A 2067-nucleotide genomic window follows, 5' to 3' on the forward strand; every position below is an offset into this window, starting at 1 on the left:
TGAAGTTTCTAAAGAAGAGGAGAATGAAAATCAAATCGTTGTGGGTGAAATTGGAAAGGGCGAGGGGTTTAATATAGTTGGGGATTACAGAAAAAATTTGCCTCCTATTGATGATGTATGCCCAATTTGTTTCGATAGGTTCACCATTCCATGCAGAACTAATTGCGGTCATTGGTATTGTGGTAAGTTTTTGTTATCACCTACTTTTCTTTTTATTTGTTTTGAAGTGTCTATGATGAGTAACAAATGGTGTGATTAGCAATGTTTAAGTAGCTTAAAAGTAGCAGTAACTTAGTGATTTTTGACTTTTATCAATGATTCATTCACGACACTACTAAAACGTTGCTTTTGGATCCGTGTGGATAATTTTTTGAGAGTGCTTCGAGTGAGACTAACAGTTGTTTTCAAATATGGTTAAATAAGTTTTTGGTAGCTCTTTCTTTGCCTTGAAGAGCTTTTGGAGATAGTCGATCTCATGAAGCTTTCGAGGGCTCTTCTACAATCAGCGAAAGTCCTACCAAACGATCCTAATTTCTCTTGGTAGTTTGTTTCCCTCGTTTTTGATTGTGTATAAGCACGCCGTTTTTGTGTATATGACATTTACTTAATGATTTATTCCTGAGGTTTTCAAGAAAATAATGTGTAGGCAACACATGAATAATTAAATAGAACAATTTTCAAGAAACGAAACTATCATAGAGTATTCCCTCTAGTGCTTGTGCATGTTTATTAGGCCACTGTTTGACCCTTAATAAAATTATAATTCATTTTTCTATCTCTTCTTATCAACCACACATTCTTCAATAAAATAATATTACACGTAATCCCAAAAAAATTTCTTCCTTTTTAACCGCACATTCTTTTAAAAAACACTATTCCAACTAAAATTTCAAATTTCAAGGAATTGGATTGTAGTGGATGGTATTAAAAAAGGAAAATAAGAAAATAAAAATTGTATTAGTTATAGAGTCCAGTCTTGTAGAATATTGTACACCGGGTATACATAGTAAATTAGTAATGAGTAATGGTTTTACATGATATCTGTGTGAGCTGCTAGTATATTTTTCAATGCAATAAAGAAACACATGTGTACCATTTTTGGTGACTTTTGTAATTAAACTAGATGTATGTTAAAGAACCTGATAAAAGTATTGGATCCTTGCTGGATTTTTGGAGTTCGAAAAATCTCTAGAGTTTCTTTATCCGGATTTTGAGCCTTTCTCAGGATCTATTATGAACAGTCATTAACTGAGACTAATGCTAAATATGGAAGGTGAAAACTGCATAATATTTTCCTCATCTCTTTCTTACTCTCTGCTTCTACTTTTTCAGCCAGTTGCATATTGGAGTTTTGGGCGTTTAGATCGTCTATCCGACCATGCAAATGTCCACTGTGTTCTTGTCACATTACTAACTTGGTTCCCACGATATCTCGGCTTATTGGACAGGACGAGGATGTCATTGTCGTCGTCCAGAAAGTTCGGCAGTATAATAGCCTCTATATTGGTGGATTTTGTGGCTTTTTCCTGGTAAGTTAATTTGTTGGTGCTTGCATTATTATAACGTTATCATTGAGCCTACAGATTGTTTTGAATCTCTTTTCTATCCATTCTTGTTTCTCTGTGTTATTATTGTTGGAATGTGGAAGCGGAATTATCCAGAAATTAAAAATTTCTTTAATTCAATAAGCAAGATCTTCTAGATGTTCACGTATATGTTATATCAAAATAAAGAATTTGAATTTTTACCTAAATTCGATGATCAATATTTGAATTAATTCTGTATCACGAACTTCTAAGTTTTTAGATCACGAACTTTCAGCCTTTTAATTTCAAGAACTTGATGCTTCAAACCTTCAAGTCTTTTATGATATTTTTCAAAGTCAAGGCTACACCGGTGGGTGGGCACCTTTTTTTAATCAAATCAAGAAACTAATTCTTGAACTGGACAATTGAAAAATGAAGAAAAATAATTTTTCTCTCTCCAAAATTTGAACATCATGAAATTATGTATGATGAATGTTGTACAATTCCACTCCATAGGATGTCTAGGATCCATCTAATCTCT

General features: G+C 33.0%; 1 long non-coding RNA gene across 1 annotated transcript; it reads left to right on the forward strand.

Annotated features, from left to right (window-relative positions):
- Positions 1 to 6: 6 nt before the first annotated feature.
- Positions 7 to 1529, forward strand: LOC111387728. The gene is made up of 2 exons (XR_002701450.1): positions 7 to 182; positions 1333 to 1529. It is a non-coding gene; the product is annotated as an uncharacterized LOC111387728 (long non-coding RNA).
- The last annotated feature ends 538 nt before the right edge of the window (positions 1530 to 2067 follow it).

The sequence above is a fragment of the Olea europaea genome, unplaced genomic scaffold, assembly GCF_002742605.1.
Source record: "Olea europaea var. sylvestris unplaced genomic scaffold, O_europaea_v1 scaffold4204, whole genome shotgun sequence".
NCBI classification, from domain to species: Eukaryota; Viridiplantae; Streptophyta; class Magnoliopsida; order Lamiales; family Oleaceae; genus Olea; species Olea europaea.